At 37.2% G+C, this 21,125-nt stretch overlaps 1 pseudogene; it reads left to right on the forward strand.

Moving 5' to 3' along the window:
• The first annotated feature begins 4,582 nt into the window (after window positions 1–4,582).
• LOC107818845 (MLP-like protein 43) lies at window positions 4,583–6,405 on the forward strand (annotated as a pseudogene).
• Window positions 6,406–21,125: the final 14,720 nt, after the last annotated feature.

Below are 21,125 nucleotides of genomic sequence, written 5' to 3' on the forward strand. Positions count from 1 at the left end.
CACCTTGCCTATACGTCGTTCACATGCAATTCAAATAAAAAAATAATTTAAAGATTTTATTCCCTCAAGTCAAGGTTAACCACGACACTTATCTCGCTTTGAAAATTCCAATCAATTACTCAACCGCAACTTTTCCTTTTAAATTTGTCTCCGAAAGCTTCAATTCTATTCACAAACAATTCGATATATTCAATACTAATCATAGGAATTAATTCCATATGAATTTATAAATTTTTCGGATAAAAATTAGAAATTCATTTAAATATTCGACAGTGGGACCAACGTCTCAAATCCCGAAAAAACACACGAAATCCGAACACCCGTTCCGATACCAGTTCAACCAAACAAAAATTGTCCAGTTCGGATACCAAATGGACCTTCAAATCTAAATCTCTCGTTTTTGGAAGATTTTAGAAAAATCTGATTTTTCTTTCCTAAATTCACGGATTCATGATATAAACGAGTATGGAATCATGAAATATAATCAATATAGGATAAGGAATACTTACCCCAATGTTTCCCGTGAAAATCGCCCAAACTTTTGCCTTAACCGAGCTCAAAATGATCAAAATGAGTAAAAACATCGGACTCTTCGATATAGACACTGCCCAGGCATTTCCGCACCTGCGGTGCCTGGGCTCGCACATGCGAGAAAAATCTCGCATCTGCGAAATGGGGATGCCAGACGAGGCTTCGCACCTGCGGAGGAAAAATGTGCACCTGCGCTGCCTTCGCTTCTGCGATCATTTGGTCCGCTTCTGCGGACGCGCGGGTGCGTGCAGGTTTTCGCACCTGTGGACTTTTGCCCAGCCACGCCCGGTCGCATCTGCGAGCTCGCACCTACGAGAAAAATCCGCAGGTGCGATTACAGCAGAAGGAAAAATACAGATTTTGCTTAAGTCCAGTTCTTGATCCGATTTCAATCTGTATCACTCTCGGGGTATTCGGACCCCGTACGAATATACCAACAAGTCTAATAACATAATACGGACTTACTTGGGGTCTCGTATCACGTCAAACAACGCTGAAATTACAATTCACACCCCGATTCAAACTTTGAGTTTTAACTTTTAATTTGCAAATCTCGTGCCAAAACATATTAAATAAATCCGGAATGACTTCAAATTTGGCACACAAGTCATAAATGAAATAACGGAGCTGTTCAAATTTCCAGAATCGGATTCCGGCTCCGATATCAAAAAGTCAACCCCGTGGCACATGCCCAAGTCCCAAATCACGATACAGAGCTATCCGAACTGTCAAAATACTGACCCGGTTCCGTTTGCTAAAAATATTGACCAAAGTCAACTTAGTTGAGTTTTAAAGCTATATTTCACATTTTAATCTATTTTTCACATGAAAACTTTTCGAAAAATTTTACGGACTGCGCACGCAAGTCGAGGAATGATAAATGATATTTTTCAAGGTCTTAGAACACATAATTACTTATTAAATTTAAAGATGACTTTTTGGGTCATCACAAGTTTTTGTCGTGTAGTTTGTCAATAGTCTTTTATTAAAGAAGGGAAAAATCATCTTTTTAAACTTGTTTTAACAAAAAGAAATGGGTACGGACGCAAATAAAAAAATAAAACGTGTATAAGTTAAAAAGGGACGACCAAATAGGGCGCTCCATGTAATTTTTACTGATTTTTCAGTTCCTGGTGCTTGAAGTGATCTGAGATTCTTGTCACATATAATGATCATCAATTAAACTTGTCACAAGTGCAATATTGAAATATCAAGTAGTAATATAGTATGTTTAATATAATCCGTTATTAGGGTTAATTTGTAATATAGTCTTTTGCCATACATAGTTATCATTAATAATTATTTTTCAATTTTTATCCTAAATTTCTGAGATTTGGTTGAGGTTGTTTTATGCGTGAATTGAGATTATATAATAAACTTGTTATACGTGGAAAGAAATAATTTGATAAGAATATTGATAGTATAACAATTTAAGTACCTTAAAACATATAATAATAATAATAATAATAATAATAATAATAGTCATTCTAATATTGATGACTTAGACTTACTATCATAATTAAAAAGGATAAGAAAAATTGTCTGACAAGAAATAATACTTTAATTGATATATCAATCAAATAAGAAGACTTGGCTCTCTGAAAATAACTATCTTACTTATATGAAAATGCTAACAGTTACTCATTAAAGTTATTTTAGCTAAAAGGAGTTTTTCAAACCTAAAACTAATGAAATCTTATCTAAGATCAATAATGTTATATGAATAAAAAAAAAAGAATTACTTAGAAGATATTGATTACTAGGAAAAAAGCTTCCATCTAAAGGAAACTAGAAAAGTTAAATTAAAAAAGAATATACATTTTATTATATAAGTACATGTAAGGCCTTTTCTTCATCACCAATTCTATTGAACCGTCGTTGGGGGGGGGGGGGGGGCAGTCTAAAAAGTGGGATAACACCCATTTAGGTTTGTATGACGTTTTCGAAAGCAAGAATATTACTAGAGATCGTGATAATAATCAGTGAGTAAAAAGGGGAGGGCGTGAGGCGGGGTGTTTTACTTAATACAGGGCGAGGCGAAAGTTTCGAGACATGGGGCGTAAGCCCCACGGATCTTTATTTTATTTGAATTTATGAATTAATAATATAGTATTATAATAAAAAAATGCATTAAAAGTTAATGAAATCTAAAAAAACAAAAACAAAACTCATATAAAATAAAACATCTAGCATGTTTTACAAGTATAAATAATGTAATACTGTTAAAATTACTAAGAAATATACATTTACTACAACGTCTTAACTTTCAAACGATTAAAAATCTTAATTTCATAAAAAGAATTATCAAACTGCATATTTTACTTCCTTAAAAGTAAATACTCAATAAAATTTATCAACACTATGATTTAAAATATTACTCCTTCTAGAAAATATAAAATTATTTTTAAAGAGCAAAAGAATAAATATATGATAATTTAGTGAGGCATAGAACTAAGACATAAAGATCTATCAAGTAAAGATATAAATTTTGATTATCTATTTTCAGAACAAATATTCAAATGGTATTCACCTTTACGATACTCTCAATTAGTAAATATGCAATACTGTGGTTTGTTATTTGAGTCAACAGTGCTAATTAATGAATTCAACACATGATTTGCATAGGAATTGTTGGGCAAGTTCCGAGCGTCGAGCATTAAGCGTGTTTAGGGTACACAGTCGGGCGCTTGGGGGCGTAAGTCTCACATAACTAAGCCTCACACACGAGTCTCAAGGCGTTTTGATAGTGCCCCGTCCCAGGATGAGCTCCGAGGCGAGTCTCAGAAAAACCTTTTAAAAGACTGATAGTAATTTTCGTCTAGACGACTTAACAAGCTAAAACTGGGGATGACAAGTTGGTACCATAATGGAAAATATTGCCTAACTGTAAATGAGCACTACTCTATAACAAAAGGGTAGTTGAACATAATAGGAGATGCTCCAAAGTTACAAGCAGCTGTACTAGTGTGGAGCAGAGTAATGCTCCCAAAACACAGGTTCATAGTGTGGCTTGCTATGCAGGGGAGGCTTATGACAAAAGATAGATTGCGAGATATGGGAATACACTGCGACAACACAATATGTGAAATGTGTGATGAAGGCAGTATTGAGAATGCAGTGCACTTATTTCATGAATGTACCTGGTCTGTGCAGTTATGAACAATGGTAAAGCAATGTAGTGGTCTCAGTATACAACTTCCAGAGGTGGAAGATACCATGCACAGCATCAATAGGAAACATTGGAGATTCTTTAAGAAAAAACTATGGCAGCGATATATCGACAAAGTGTAATAAGAGAGAGTTGATATGTTGAGGGAAACTAAAGAAGCAAGGAAAACTAAATTTCTAATTGATAGGATATGTAGCTAGTAGTTGGGTCTTTTGAGAGAGAGGTATTTGAGGCTCAATTACTGGTGCTATAACAGTATTGAGTGCTCTCTAGGTGTAAATTGATGGTTGGTTGTTTGGTAATATATTCACATTTAATTACAAAAAAAAAAAAAATCTTCCAGACCTTACTTGGATGATTATATTGGTTTTTTTTTTGGTTGTGATAGTAGCTCTTTTAAGACTAAAATCGTTGCTAAATATAAAAATAATTTTGCAGGTACAATTTATTATTAAAAAAACTCCTTTCTCAAATATATTATTTATAAACCACCGCTTGCATTTCTTTGGGATTGTAGATTGTCCGTTTCTAGCTTTAACTTGAGTATCAATAATTTATCTTGGTAAAGCTAGCTAGGATCTAGGTGACTGTTTTTACAACAGTAAAATTATCACACATAATTTTATGAGACATGAATTATTAGGAATATGTTGCTTGTAAAACCTCAATTTTGATTGTTCGATGAAGCTTTATGAGCTGTCATTAAACTTATCTCAACATTTTAATTGATTCAGTAGGTAAATGTCATCGTAAAAGACACAGTACAATTTATTATTTTATCTAATCTTAGACGAAATTAATTAACATAATCTTTCATCTCCACGGTATAAACATGATATGTCGGATCCATGTTTTTTACTAGCTTTTCACAAGCTTATTAATATCTATATAAAGGCTACTACTTCTGAATATTTTTTAACCACTTAGTTTTCTTTACACAATTTCTTGCTATTCCGAAGAAGAAAATATATGGGTTTGAAAGGCAAGTTGGTTGCTTCAATAGAGGTGAAATGTGGAGGACACTTATTTCATGACCTTTATCAAACCAAACCTCATCATATATGCAACATAAGCCCTGATAGGATCCACCATTTTAATATTCATGAAGGTGAAAGTCTAAAGCCTGGTTCAGTAATTGGCTGGAAATTTAACCACGGTAAGACAACGCAAGCTTTCCATTAAGTTTTTTTGTTTCCTTCTTCTAATTTTCAATTGTTTATCCTAATTTTCTCACCATAGTTGAGTGTTTCATTTTCTTGAAGAAAGGGCAGTATATTTACCATAACATTATATTTCTTTCCTTATATATATATATATATATATATATATATATATATATATATATATATATATATGGTAAAAATTAGTCATCTCAACTTGTGAGTATATATGTCAATTGACTAAACCACTTTAAAATTCTGTGTATTTTTTGGTCTATTTCTCTTTTGTCATCCGATTTATTATTATTTATGATTTACTCGGTTAGCTTTGACATAATTTCTAATCAACACTAATCTCATATTTTCACAAAATGTCAAGTTTTCTTTTGGGATTTTTATAGATAACGCAACTGCGAAAAAGAAAGAGCCCAACCTTTGTGAGCTTCACATAATTTTGGAAAAAAATGAAAATATAATAACAACAACAACAATAAATTCAGTGTAATCCTATAAGTAGGGTCTGGCGAGGGTAGTGTATACGCAACCTTACTCTATCTTGTAAAGATAGAAAGGTTATTTCCGATAGACCCTCATTTTCAGGCAAAACACAGTCACAACATTGTTGAAAAGAAAACAATAGTGTATGGACCATGAAAAAGATCGGAGAAAATGAAAAAGAAAAATGAGGAAGACTAAAAGAAATAAGTTAAACACATTCTTTCTCTATCTTATTTTATGTAACACACTTTCGGTTATAGTCAATCACGAAAAAATAGCACCTTTCTATATCTAGAAATATTTTAACTCCAAACTTCATATTTTATCCTTAATAACATGATTTTATACAAACAAAAATGTCTATTGGCATTTTTAGACTAGAAAAGAAATCAAGCCGCTCTATATTTCTTAAACTTTGAATCTAATCCAACACCTTCACAAAATATATATATATATATATATATATATATATATATATATATATATATATATATATATATATATATATATATATATATATATATATATATATATATATGGTACTGAAAGGCTCCCCAATTGTGAAAGTTTACACTCCATGTTTTATGAGAAATTAGACACTTGAGCTATGACTAACATCTCTTGTATTTTGACAACTCTTTTTTATAATTATAGATGGAAAAGTTAAAGGTTACTAAGCAACTGATTGAAGCCGTTGATTATGAGAACAAATCAATCACTTGGAAAGTAATAGGAGGAGATACCTTGAAATTTTATAATTCCTTCACTATAACTGCATCCTTTGAAAATGATTGGGCCACGTGGACATTTGTGTACGAGAAGAAAACTGAAGACACACCAGAACCTCACTCTCTTGCGTTTTCTCCTTGATGTGACTAAGGATATAGAGGCTCATCTTCTCAAGTAATAGAAGATGTATAAATAAGTATGTTTATGTGTTGAATATTCAAAAATATTGACTAGTCTTGGTATGTGAAATAAATTATACTGTATTGTATGGATGTATTTCTAATTGTTAATCCATATCTATATCTATTTATATCTATCTATACCTATACTATATTAAAAGGACGAAAGTCATTAGCGAAATCTCGTTCGCCTTTTTACTTTTTAAAAATAATTTTCATATTGGACAAAATTATACTTAAATTATTCCCAGAATATTTGGGAACTTAGACTCAACTAAAATTTGGGTTATAAAATCTTTTCTTGTTTGAATAATTTAGGAAGTCCTAATATTTAGAACAAGGAGTAAACTAAAATCTTTCCTTCTGAATGGAATTACAACTATAATTTCATCATTTTAGTAAACGAAAAAAGAAAAGGAAGAAAATAAAAAGAAAATCTATAATATTTGTAAAAAGAATTCACACCTTCCTATCAACTTCAAATAGAAATAGTGCTACCAGTAATACTTAAGAATTTGTAACTCTATAGGAGTTATAAGTATCACTTGCATTCGGATTAAAACATTTTTTTCCTTCAAAAGTTTGAACCCTTTTGAGGAACGTTAGCATATTATTTTGATTGTTTAGGAGATCTCTATCAAATTATTAAGTGATTTATAAGAAGACTCCATCAATTTTATATTAATACAACTAATGTGGAGCGTTAATGTTTGTTGCTCCCAAACGCACACGCAAGTATACGTGGTCGGCAAATAATATATGAGTAATATAGGATTGTAAGTCCAGATATCGTACTCACATGGACTTGTGATTAACTATCAACTAAATTAAACTAAGACAATTAATATATTCAAGTGAATCCTAAAGTGTGAATATTTAACTAAAACTAATTTAAAATAGTAAACTATGAAATTAAAGGAAATAAGTCTGCAAACTTAGAGATGAATTCAATGGGAGAAAATATTTCAGAGCAGTGGGTTAGCTAACAATCCCGTTGAGTTTCACTTAAATCGTCTAATTAATTTATCTGGTTTATTGGTTGACAAGGTTAATATTGCTCGTAACCTTCTCTCGAAGTACTACTCACCTATTCAAGCTAACCTAACGCCTATATTCCTATGAAATTAGGATTAACAAAAACGCATAAATAATTCCCGTATAGTAACCAAGCAAGGCGATTAGGTGTATCCCTATCCTAACCGCAAATCTGTTCCCGATCCTCGAGTTCAAGATCTCGCTCTACTCAATCTTATATGCAATTTAAAATTCCCTCTTCCGAGTTCAATCCTAGATTCGTAAATAATATTCAATTGGTGATTAAGCAATCAAATAATTAAGCGCAAGATTGAATAAATAAATCAATATGATAAAATAATAAGAACAATTCAAGTTTCAAACTACAACGTTCATGTAGCACCCAAAACTCTAGAACTGATAAACTACGAGATTAAAGGAAGGGAAGAGAAGAAAAACTAGTTAGAACCCTCCTCCAAGCGTGGTGTGTGTTCCTCCACGTGAATTCTCCTTCAAAATATGTTAGCTCCCTCTAGATTAGATTTAAAATACCTTTTATATGAGTTGGAGTCGTGTAGGGCCGAAATAACGCTGTCCCGAATAAAATAGGAGAATCCCGGTACCCAGGGTGCAGACTCGCGCTTGGGCTGGCGCTGAATCCAGTACGTTTTCTGCCAAACTTTTACATTCATCTCATTTCAATTTGCTGCTTTTTTGTCATCCACGTTAATCCTTCACGATTCTTTGTCCATATTATCCAAGCTTGATGCCTTCCACACTTCCATTGCCAACACTAGGATCATAGGTGACGTTATTTTTTCCACCTAATTGACTAAACTCTTAGGAATCTTCTTCCTTTTCCATTTTTTTTCAATTGTCACAAAAATCATTTTTAATTGCTCCTAACAATGACATGAACACCCGATTAATATAAACTCAATAATCAAGCTAAGTTGGACATATACAATATAAAATACAATTAAAAAACAGTAAAAATAATGAATAAATAATATCTTAATATATGAAAATATGTCTAATATCATCACCCCACACATAACCTTTTGCTCGTCCTCGAGCAACTTTCAATACTTTACAACAACACAACCTTTTTAAACAACTCTCATAACTCTTCATACACAGAATATTTAAAATAGACTAAGCACAATAGTGTAATATCCTCACTTCAAGATTTGACTCACAAGCACCACACATTTGTTTCACAACCTACTCACTTACTTTAACATAGAGGTCAACGACATTACCTTTCCTTCATGAATCAAGTGCCCTCACACAATAAAAGAGAGTAGTTCCACACACATAAAATTCAAGAGCAATTAGGAACTCAATATAGAAAAAATTCACTCATTCTCAGAAACATCATTCATATGCCACAAAAGATGAACCATAGGCTTGCCCGTAGTGTACTACTCTATTAATCGAGCTCATTCAGTCAAGGATCAAGTAGGACTTTAATTGGTTGTAATATAGGCTGTGGGACGGGTAGGATACATGTGGATATAAGAGTGACTACACCTCTCCAAGCACTTTAATACATACACTTTAACAATTAGAACCCCACACTTATATCAAACTATAACTCTACCTTCACATTAATGTATATTAACTCCAAAATTCTTTAAGTACAATTACACCAAGAGTACCACTATCAAAAAATATTTTTTACAACAATACAACTATTTTTTTCTTTCTTTTTCAATTCAAATGGCTCTTACTTTTTCCAAAAAGTGCAACTTTCTCCTTATTCATTGGTTCCACTCAAAAGCCAAACCAACCACCCCACACTTTAACTATTACAAAGTTCATTACGAATCAAGTGCTCATGAGAGGTGAAAAGATTCAAATAGATGGTTAATTCAAACAAATGGCATGGCTTGTAATGTTGTTGCCAAAGAAACCTGATTACAGGCTCAAATGGGTTAACTATAATACATAACAATTAGGCAGATAAAATATATATATCTGGCTCAACAATGAAACGCCTATATCACTTCCAAGACTGAACAAAACTACTATTTCGCTTTGCAAATACACGGGGCAAGTTTTAGACATCAAATGCAATTCACAGAATGACACATAAACCTCACTCACACATGGCACAAAACTCACTCAGGATTGGAATCATCAAGACACTCTAGTCAAAGCAGTTAAACAAAGTTAAGATCATACAATTTAAGGTACTTATACAAGAGTCAAAAATTGAGCCTAAGCGTCACAAACAATACTTACTATTATCAAGACATAACAAAGTCAAGAGATATTGCTTCAATTCAATTCATCTTACAGTGGCTCCTACTCCTACAAAAAAACTAACTACACCCGATTCAAATAAAATCCTTGAAAAAGAACCGCGGCATAAAAAAAATCAAGGAAAAATTACTACACTACCTACAAAGAAAATCTTTTTGTCCTTTTTCTTTAGACTTAACTCCCTCAAGAAATCTGTCGAATGAGATCCATCGTCGGGAGAAGTCCAAAATTTTATGTGTGAGTTATTTACGAATCTAGGATTGAACTCGGTAGAGGGAATTCTAGATTGCATATAAGATTGAGTAGAGCAAGATCTTAACTCTGGGGGGGGGAGGAGATTTGCGGTTAGGATAGGAATATACCTAATCGCCTTGCTTGGTTTCTATATAGGAATTATTAATGCGTTCTTGTTAATTCTAATTCCATAGGAATATAGGCGTTAGATTAGCTTGAATAGGCGAGTAGTACTTCAGGAGAAGGCTACGAGCAATATTAACCATGTCAACCAATAAATCAGATAAATTAATTAGATAATTTAAGTGGAAAACTCAACGGAATTGTTAGCTAACCCATAGCTCTAGAATATTCACTCACATTGAATTCGTCTTTAAGTTTGTCATTGTTTTCTTTAATCTCTTAATTTGTTACTCTAGATTAATTTTAGTTAAATATTCATATATTAGGATTTGCTTGAATAGATTAATTCTTAGGTTTAATTTAGTTGATAGTTAATCACAAGTTCCTGTGGGTACGATATCTGGACTTACAATCCTCTATTACTTGTTGACCATGTATACTTGTGTGTGCGTTTGGGAGCAACAAATTTTTGGCGCCATTGCTGGGGACTTAGAAATTAACTAGACTACTACAGTAGAGTTTTACTCTTTGTCTATTCATGTTTTTTTTTTAATTTTATTTTTTTTATCTTCTATTTTTTTCTATTTTGTTTTTCTACAATAAGAACGAGTACTACAACTAAGCTAAGATAGCACAGAAAAATACCTAGACAATCTTCTCACTCCACACTTAAAATTGTGCAATGTGCTCAATGCACACTATAAATAATAAGAGGGCAAAAGAGACTCCCTGGTAGGCTAAAGGCCGAAGCATTAGCAACTCACGGGATACTCAGACTTCTCCCAGGTATGATCCCTTGTGCGGGTACCTCACACTTAGTTTCAACCACCTGCTCGCTTTTGCACATGCCTATTGGCTTTGACTCCATGCTCCTACTCCTACAAAATACAAAAACAATACTACAAAGATAACACAATTAAAATAAAAAATAAAAAAAGAAAAATAAAAAAATAAAATTGGGTTGCCTCCCAACAAGCGCTTGATTTAACGTCGCGGCACGACGCCATCACTTCGCCACTTTTTCTTCCACTTTGAGGATATGAATTGCGCCCCCCAATTTTGCATCAATTTTTCTATCACGTTCCTAGGGCGGTGGTGTGAATACAAAAGAACCAAGCAATAGATGTCGCATCTTGCACTTCTTAGCCTTTAAGTGAGGGATGTCATTTTGTCTCCTTGGTATGGCAAATTTCAGGATGTAAGGGTCTTGTTCTTCATCTATACATCTCTCCAAAGGCTCGATCTCCATGTTTTCATCCAAACATAATGTAGAAAAATAATTAGAATGCGGAACAACATGCCCCAACTCCAAAACTGCATTATTTTTTACATCCTCAATAATATATACTTCCTCAACCTCAGCATCATCAACAAAAGCATGATCTAATGATTGGTATTCTCATTTTAGCTCCTCAATTTGGCCTAGAAGATCTTTTTCAACTTCACACAACTCATCACTAAATTGTTGGGCGTTACACTCATCAACCTTTGCATTCTTCCTTCTATAAAGTGTTGTATTCCAGTTGTAATTTTCTCACAAAAACCTCCATATTCGTCTATTAATTTCCTGTACATATCAAGAATGCGAACATTGTGTTCCACATTATCCAATTCGTTACTCCTGTCAAACTCACAAGAAGTATTAGAATCAACATAAGAAGGGATTGGAGTGGGATAACAACACTTAGGACAATTATTCCAATTACCACCACAAAGAGTACAAGATTCAGATGGTGCACACAATTCGGTCCTGGGAATATGTTTACAATATTGCCACAAGTGGGGTTCTTTACATTATGAACAAGGATCACAAAAACAAGAATACTTACTATCCCACCACTTTCGTTCAAAGATGCCATGTAAAAAAAATATAATACTAACTACACTAAACTAAAATTAAAAACTTAAATAGATAAAAAGTACAAATCTAATCTAGTAGAATAGTTAATTTCTAAGTCTCCAGCAACGGCGCCAAAAACTCGCTGCTCCCAAACGCACACGCAAGTATACGTGATTGACAAATAATATAGGAGTAATATAGGATTGTAAGTCCAGATATCGTACCCACATGGACTTGTGATTAACTATCAACTAAATTAAACTAAGACAATTAATATATTCAAGTGAATCCTAAAGTGTGAATATTTAACTAAAACTAATCTAGAATAATAAACTATGAAATTAAAGAAAATAAGTCTGCAAACTTAGAGATGAATTCAATGGGAGAAAATATTCCATAGGTATGGGTTATTTAACAATCCTGTTGAGTTTTCTACTTAAATCATCTAATTAATTTATCTGGTTTATTGGTTGACATGGTTAATATTGCTCGTAGCCTTCTCCCGAAGTACTACTCGCCTATTCAAGCTAACCTAACGCCTATATTCCTATGGAATTAGGATTAACAAGAACACATTAATAATTCCTGTATAGTAACCAAGCAAGGCGATTAGGTATATCCCTATCCTAACCGCAAATCCGTTCCCGATGCTTGAGTTCAAGATCTCGCTCTACTCAATCTTATATGCAATCTAAAATTCCCTCTCCCGAGTTCAATCATAGATTCGTAAATAATATTCAATTAGTGATCAAGCAATCAAATAATTAAGCGCAAGATAGAATAAATAAACCAATATGATAAAATAATAAGAACAATTCAAGCTTCAAACTACAACGTTCATGTAGCACCCAAAACTCTAGAACTAATAAACTATGAGATTAAAGGAAGGGAAGAGAAGAAAAACTAGTTAGAACCCTCCTCCAAGCGTGGTGTGTGTTCCTCCATGTGAATTCTCCTTCAAAGTATGTTAGCTCCCTCCAGATTAGGTTTAAAACCTCTTTTGTACGAGTTGGAGTCGTATATAGCCGAAATAACAATGTCCCGGACAAAATAGGAGAATCCCGCAATGCAGGGTGCAGACCAGCGCCTTGCGCTTGGGCTGGCGCTGGATCCAGTACGTTTTCTGCCAAACTTTTACATTCATCTCATTTCAATTTGCTGCCTTTTTGTCATTCACGTTAATCCTTCACGATTCTTATGCCTTCCACACTTCCATTGCCAATACTAGGATCATAGGTGACGTTATGTTTTCCACCTAATTGACTAAACTCTTAGGAATCTTCTTCCTTTTCCATTTTTTCTTCAATTGTCTCAAAAATCATTTTTAATTGCTCCTAACAATTACATGAACACCCGATTAATATAAACTCAATAATCAAGCTAAGTTGGACATATACAATATAAAATACAATTTAAAAACGATAAAAACAATGAATAAATAATATCTTTATATATGAAAATATGTCTAATATCATCACCCCACACTCTCAAAATTATTTTCTGTTATGCTATGATTAATTTATAATAAGGCATTCACGGATTTTATATGACAGTATTTTTTATTAAGTTAGGTCTGGGCGATATTCACTATTTTTAGATTTTTTTTATTTTACACCCTAAACACATTTAATCTACTTACGCAATTTTAGAATTTAGTGTTCATTGATATAGGTCGGGTACACGTGCAATGCGCGTACTCTGAAATTAGTTATAGTAAAAGTATAAAACCCATTAGCGAAATATTATTTGCTTTTTTTACCCTTTAAAAATGAATTTCACATTGGACAGAATTGACATTTAAGTTTTTTCCTAATATAGAGTTTTAAAACAACTAAACTTAATATAGTTATTTAATATTTTCTTATTTAAAATTTTATAGAAAAATCTAATAAATAGGATCATTATGTAACGACCCAACCAGTCGTTTTGCTTTCTAGATCCCCGTTTTCCTAAATAAGACTCCACGTATGTGCTTTTTCTATTTTGTGACCTGCGGGGATTGTTAGTTCGAGTTTGGAAGGGTTCGAGTTGAAATCGGAACACTTAGTTCCTTAGTATTGGCTTTAAAAGGGTAAAGTTTGACTTGGGTCAACATTTCTAGTAAACGACCTCAAAACTGGGATTTGACGGTCCCAATAGGTTTGTATGATAATTTTGGACTTGGGCGTATGTTCGGATCGGGTTTTGGATAAACCTGGAGCCTTTCGGCGCATAAAGTTGAAAGTTGGCGCATTGAAAGTTTTAAAGTTCTTTAAATTTGGGTTGGAGTAGGTTTTGGAGTTATCGAGGTCCGTTTGGGATTTCGAGCTCGGGAATAGTTCCGTATGGTGATTGGAGACTTGCACACAAAATTTGGTATCATTCCGAGTAATTTAAGTATGCTTATATCCGGGTAGTTTAGGACCCAAATCATGAAATATTTGTGATATTCGCACCCTATTTGTTAATTAAAGTGCCTAAATTATATTGGGACTTGATAGAGAAATTGTAAAGGACCGACTACCACTCACTTGAGTTTTGAGGGGTAACTTGACCGTTAATGGGAATTGTGCTTCCTTGTGTGTTAGCCTTGTAATAGCTTTTAAATCGGATATTTATAAAGTATCCTCTCTTCTTGTGAAGCAGGACGAACGCCTCTGTAGTAGAATAGATGCATCTATGGTTCATGCCACTCGACCCTCGGTAGTGTACACATTATTCTGGATCGGGCCATACAACCACGGCATAAACGTGTGTGATAATACTCAGAGCTTAATTATATTTGATATTATTTTATGGCTTGAGAGGTTATAATTATTTAATGACAGAAATTGACTTGGACTTTACTATTAGTGAAAGAATTATATTCACTGCTTGTTATTGAATTATTATTATTAATTACATAACCCATGCTTAATTAGAATTCCTGTATTTTTATGGTTAGCCCATAGTAAGTGTCGATGTCGATCCCTCGTCACTACTTCTTCGAGGTTATACTAGATACTTATTGGGTATATGCTATTTATGTACTCACACAACACTTCTACACTAACGGTGCAGGATCTGAGGCAGGTGCATCTTGCAGTCATACCGGCGCGCACCCCCGTTACCCTGAGGCCTAGTGGTGAGCTATTTCCGAAACCGTTTTGCAGCACCTAGAGTCTCTCTTTTGTATCTAATATCTGTCTACTTTATTTCAGACAGTAGTTAAAGTTTTGTATATTCTACTAGTTGCTCATACACTTGTGACACCAGGTCTTGGCACATATAGTAGTAGACTTTATGGTTTTGGAGTATTTTGTCACTATAATTGTCCACTCAATCGTCTTCATTTTATTTTATTTAAAAAATTTCCACTCCTTAATTTCTTAATAAATGGAATTTAAATACTTGGAAACTTATTAAAAGAGCAATCACATGGTCAGTTCACCGTTGGCTTGCCTAGAGGTGACGTTGGGCGTCATCACGGCCTATAGGATAAATTGGGTCGTGACAATATGATATCAGAGTACTAGATTTACGTAGGTCTCACAAGTTATGAGCAGACCTAATAGAGTCTTGCGGATCGGTGCAGAGATGTACGTACATATCTTCGAGAGGCTATAGGGTGTAAGGAAACTACTCTTTCTTCATCTCATATCATGCAGTTGATGTGGTGCTAAGTATCTTTCTCTTATTCTCTCACAGACGGTGTAAACGCACGCGATAGATGTACCGGATCATGGAGGAGCTGCTCACCCTATTGCTAGAGGCCGAGGCAGAGGCCGAGGGAGGGCTCCAGCTCGTGGTAGAGGACGAGGACGTCCTAGAGTTGCCCTAGTTGTGCCACTAATGGATCCAGTAGAGGATCCTATTTTTGAGGAGCAGGGCGAGGTGGCTGTAGAACAGCTAGCCCCAGTGGATTTCATGTCCGCACCAGGATTCCAGGAGGTCATGGGTCGTATGCTGCGGTTCATGGATTCTATGACTCAGGCTGGGTTATTTCCAGCAGACCCAGCCATATCTCAGGCGTGAGGGGGAGCACAGACCCCTATCGCTCAGGCTCCAGGGCATGCATATGTAGTATATCAGAACCCGGGCACACTACCCGTAGGCGGAGTCCAGCCAGTTGCAGTCGCTATACCTGAACCCAGACGAGTTGCGGCCGGCGAGCCATAGAAGCTATTGGACAGATGGACCAGGCTACATCTTCCTATTTTTGGAGGTGAGTGACATGAGGACCCCTAGGACTTTATTGATCGGTGCAGGGACAGACTGCACAACATAAGGATATTGGAGTCCCACGGGGTGGACTTTACCACCTTTTTGCTGGAGGGCAGGGCCCGTAGATAGTGGCAGTCTTATCTTCTCGGCAGACCAACAGGTTCTCCTCCCATGACTTGGGACCAGTTCACACGTCTCTTCCTGGACAGATGTATTCCACCCTCTCAGAGGGAAGAGTTGTAGTTGCAGTTCGAGTAGCTCCAGCAGGGCCAGATGTCGGTGACCGACTATGAGGCGAGATTCTCTGTGTTATATCGCCATGCACTTATGATACTTCCTACCGATGATGAGAGAGTGTAGAGGTTTGTTGTAGGTTTGCACTCTGGTATTCAGGCCACTATGGCCCGAGAGGTTGATATGAGTATTTTCGTACGAGCTAGTTGTGGAGATAGTTCGAAGGATCGAGGGTGTACGTCAGCGTAGCTGAGAGCAGGAGACAAGGGACAAGCAATTTCGATATTCTGGAGTGTTCAGAAGTGCTCCGACTGGGAGAAGAGGTCAGTTTGTGAGAGGTCAGTCTATTAGGCCCACATATCCAACATCGCCGCCTCCTCGGAGGTGCTCTTGTGCAACCCTATTTCAGCGCCATGCCAGAGAGTTCCTACCGCCCATCAGCTATTCAGGGTTCCTCTAGTGGGTATTCAGGCCATCAGGGTCAGAGTTTAGGTCAGCAATACACCGCACCGAGAGGTTGTTTCGAGTGCGGGGATCTTAGTCATGTGCGGAGTTTCTGCCCCAGGCTTCGGGACAAGGCAGTGCAACGGGGTCAGCAACCTATGATTATTGCACCAACTGCCACACCAGCCGTCCGGCCTCCCAAAGGTGGAAGGTAGGGGCCGTCCTAGAGTTGGGGGCCAGCCAGGTGGCGCTCTAGCCAGATTCTATGCCTTTCCAGCCACACTAGATGCAGTGGCCTTAGATGCCGTGATCACAGGTATTATTTCTATCTGCGGTAGGGATGCTTCGGTACTATTTGATCCAGGGTCTACATATTCATATGTTTGCTCTCTGTTTGCTCATTTCATGGGTGTTCCTCGTGAGTCCTTCGGTACTCCAGTATATGTGTCCACTCTAGTGGGCGATTCTGTTGTTGTGGATCGGGTCTATAGGTCCTGTATCGTGACTTTCTGCAGTTGTGAGACTAGAGCGGATCTTCTGTTTCTTGATATGATCGACTTTGAGGTCATACTAGGCATGGACTAGTTGTCTCCATATCACACCATCCTTGATTTCCATGCCAAGACAGTTACCTTGGCGATGCCAGAGTTGCCTAGATTGGAGTGGAAGGGTTCGTTCGTCAGTGCATCTAGCCAGGTTATATCTCTTTGAAGGCTCAACACATGGTCGAGAAGGGTTGTTTGTCTTATCTAGCTTATGTTCGAGATACTACTACAAAGACTACTACAATTGATTCAGTGCCCGTGGTCCGAGAGTTCTCCGATGTGTTTTCCTCTGATCTTCCAGGCATGCCACCAGATCGTGATATCGATTTCTGTATCAATTTGGCTCCAGGTACTCAGCCTATCTCTATCCTACCGTACCACATGACTCTGAAAGAGTTGAAAGAACATCTTGAGGAGTTTCTAGCAAAGGGGTTTGTCAGACCAAGTGTGTCGCCTTGGGGTGCACCAATGTTATTTGTGAAGAAGAAAGACGGGACTATGCGAATGTACATTGATTACCGCCAGTTGAACAAAGTTACCATTAGGAACAAGTACCCATTACCGCGTATTGATAGTTTATTTGACCAGTTGCAGGGTGCCAGGATGTTCCGAAGATGACCTTCCGGACTTGATATGGCCATTGTGAGTTTCTAGTGATGTCTTTCGGTTTGACTAACACTTTGGTGGCATTTATAGATTTGATGAATCGGGTATTCGGGCCATATATTTATTCGTTTGTCACTGTCTTCGTTGATAACATTCTGATCTACTCGTGTAGCATGGAGGAGCACGAGCATCATTTGAGAGTGGTGCTTCAGACCTTGCAGGAATAGTAGCTATATGCTAATTTCTCCAACTGTGAGTTCTTGTTAGATTCTGTGTCCTTCTTGGGGCATGTTGTATCAGGCAAGGGTATTAAGGTAGATCCCAAGAAGATCGAGGCAGTTTAGAGTTGGCCTCGTTCTACTACGGCAACTGAGATCAGGAGCTTCTTGGGGTTATCAAGCTACTATTTCCAGTTTGTGGAGAGTTTCTCATCTATTGCAGCACCTTTGACTAGGTTGACCTAGAAGGGTTCTCCGTTTAGATCGTTCAATGATTGCAAGGCGTTCTTTTAGAAGCTCAAGACTGCATTGACTTCAGCATCGATATTAGTGTTGCCTTCCGGTTTATGGATGTATACTGTGTATTGCGGCACTTCACGCGTTGGTTTGGGGTTGTGTATTGATGCATGATGGGCAAGTTAGTGCATATGCTTCACGTCAGCTGAAGCCCCACGAGAAGAATTACCCTGTACATGATTTGGAGTTGGCCGCAATTGTTCATGCTCTTAAAATCTGGAGGCATTATATTTATGGGGTGTCTTGTGAGGTTTACACCGATCATCGCAACTTGCAACACTTGTTCAATAAGAGGGATCTTAATTTGAGGCAGCGCAGGTGGCTTGAGTTACTAAAGGATTATGATATTACCATCCTTTTATCTTTCGGGCAAGGCAAATGTAGTTGCAGATGCCTTGAGCAGAAAGGCGGAGAGTATGGGTAGTTTAGCATTTATTTCAGCAAAGGAGAGGCCACTAGCTTTGGACATTTAGTCCTTGGATAATAGACTTGTGAGGTTCGATATTTCAGACCCCAGCCGAGTTCTTTCATGCATCGTCGCCCAGTCTTTACTATTCGAGTAGATCAAGGCTGGCCAGTACGATGATCCGCACTTATTGGTTTTTTGAGATACGATACTACAGAGTGGTGCCAAAGAGTTTACTATCGGTGAGGATGGTGTTCTGCGACTCTAGGGTCATCTATGTGTCCCTAATATTGATGGATTGAGGGAAAAGATTCTAGAGGAGGCACACAGTTCTCAGTATTCTATTCATCCAGGTGCTACAAAGATGTATCGCGACCTGAGGCAGCATTATTGGTGGCGGCGGATGAAGAAGGACATAGTTGAGTATGTAGTGAGGTGCCTTAATTGCCAGCAGGTCAAGTACAGGAATCAGAGGCCAGCTGGCCTACTCCAGTAGATGGTTATACCTGAGTGGAAATGGGAGAGCATTACTATGGATTTTGTAGTTGGGTTGCCGCGGACCTTGCGGAAGTTTGATGCAGTTTGGATCATTATCGACTAGTTGACCAAGTCGGCACATTCCATTCCGGTTGTGACCACGTATTCTTTAGTGAGATTGGCTCAGATTTACAATCAGGAGATTGTTCGGTTGCATGGTGTGCCTATTTCCATCATATCAGATAGAGGCCCTCAGTTTACTTAGTAATTCTGGAGAGCAGCATAGACTGAGTTGGGGACCCGAGTAGAGCTCAACACAACCTTTCCTCCGCATACCGATGGGCAGTCGGAATGGATGGTTCAGATCTTGGAGGATATGCTCAGAGCATGTGTGATTGACTTTGAAGGGCAATTGAATCGATTCTTGCCTTTGGCCGAGTTTACTTATAACAACAATTATCAGTCCAGCATCGAGATGGCTCCATTTGAGGCTTTATATGGTCGGTGATGTCGTTCGCCCATCGGATGGTTTGAGCCCAACGGGGGTAAGTTATATGGTACTGATTTGGTGAAGGATGCCTTGGAAAAGGTAAAGTTGATTCAAGAGAGACTTCGCACAGCACAGTCCAGACAGAAGAGTTACGTAGATTAGAAGTCGCGTAATTTGTCATTTATGAAAGGCGAGAAGGTTCTCTTGAAAGTCTTGCCGATGAAGGGAATCATGAGGTTCAGGAAGAAGGGAAAGTTGAGACCAAGGTTTATAGGTCCAATTGAGGTGTTGAGACTAGTTGGGGAGGTTGCTTATGAGCTTGCTTTGCCTTCTAGTCTATCGGGAGTTCATCCGGTCTTCCATGTGTCTATGCTCCGGAAGTATCATGCTGTTAGGTCGCATGTGTTAGACTTCAGCACGGTTCATCTAGATGAGAGACTGGGGTTATGAGGAGGAGCCGGTTGCCATTGTTGACAGACAGGTTTGCGAATTGAAGTCCAAGAATATTTATGTGGTAAAAGTTCAGTGGAAGGATCAACCAGTCGAGGAGGCGACTTAGGAGACCGAGGAGGACATGCGAAGCAGATATCCACACTTATTCGGCACTCCAGGTATGATTCTAGATCCGTTCGAGGGTGAACATTTATTTAAGAGGTGGAGAATGTAACGACCAGACCGATCATTTTGCTTTCTAGATCCCCGTTCCCCTAATAAGACTCCCCATATGTTCTTTTCTATTTTTTGACTTTCGGGGATGGTTAGTTCGGGTTTGAAAGGTTTAGGGTTGAAATCGGAATACTTAGTTCCTTAATATTGGCTTTAAAAGGGTTAAGTTTGAGTTGGGTCAACATTTCTAGTAAACGACATCGAAACCGGGATTTGATGGTCCCAATAGGTTCATACGATGATTTTGGACTTGGGTGTATGTTTGGATTGGGTTTTGGATGACCCGGGAGTGTTTCAGCGCATAAAGTTGAAAGTTGGTGCATTGAAGATTTTAAAGTTCTTTAAATTTGGGTTGGAGTATGTTTTGGAGTTATTGAGGCCCGTTTAGGATTCCGAGCCCGAAAATAGTTCCTTATGGTGATTTGAGACTTGCACGCAAAATTTGGTGTCATTCCGAGTAGTTTAAGTATGTATCGGCGCGTTCGGAGTAAGTTGGAAGCATGTGAAGTTCATAAGTTGATTCTATTGGTTTTGGGTTGTGATTCTTAGTTTTCATGTTGTTTTTCACGTTTAGAGGGTGCGAGCGAGTCCGTTTTATGGTTACAAACTTGTTGGTATGATTGGGCGAGGCCCCAGGGGCCTCAAGCGCTATTCGAATGATGCGCAGATCAAGTTTGAATTTGGAGAAGAGCTGCTGGTACCTATCATCTGGTGTATTCACACATGAGGTGGAATGGCCGCAAAAGCGGAAAGGGGAGGGGTCAGCGAGCTCCCAAGAAGCAAAGCATTTCCGCAGAAGCAAATTCGCTTCTGCG

Source organism: Nicotiana tabacum, chromosome 12 (assembly GCF_000715075.1).
Source record: "Nicotiana tabacum cultivar K326 chromosome 12, ASM71507v2, whole genome shotgun sequence".
Taxonomy (NCBI): domain Eukaryota; kingdom Viridiplantae; phylum Streptophyta; class Magnoliopsida; order Solanales; family Solanaceae; genus Nicotiana; species Nicotiana tabacum.